Here is a 480-nt window from a genome sequence, read left to right on the forward strand (position 1 = left end):
AATTGTTTATTTATTTTTCTCCCTGTTAAGTTGCCCTCTGTGCTTCCAAAGCTCGGCACAGATTCCGCAGTGAGAAGGTTTCCTGGTGTTTGGAAACTTCTCTCTTTTTAAGACTCCCTTCCCGGGACAGAACTCCATCCCTCCCTCTTTCGTCTCTTTTTTTGTCTTTTATATTTTTTCCTACCTCCTTTCAAAGAGTTGGGTTGCTTTTCTGGGTGCCTGATGTCCTCTGCCGGCATTCAGAAGTTGTTTTGTGGAATTTACTCGACATTTAAATGCTCTTTTGATGAATTTGTGGGGGAGAAAGTGTTCTCCCCGTCCTACTCCTCTGCCATCTTGCTCCTCCTACATAGCATATTTAAAAGCAGAGACATTACTTTGCCAACAGAGGTCCGTCTAGTGAAGGCTATGGTTTTTTCCTGTGGTCATGTATGGATGTGAGAGTTGGACTGTGAAGAAGGCTGAGTGCCGAAGAATTGA

The sequence above is a fragment of the Bison bison genome, unplaced genomic scaffold (genome assembly GCF_000754665.1).
Source record: "Bison bison bison isolate TAMUID 2011002044 unplaced genomic scaffold, Bison_UMD1.0 scf7180017863978, whole genome shotgun sequence".
Lineage (NCBI taxonomy): Eukaryota > Metazoa > Chordata > Mammalia > Artiodactyla > Bovidae > Bison > Bison bison.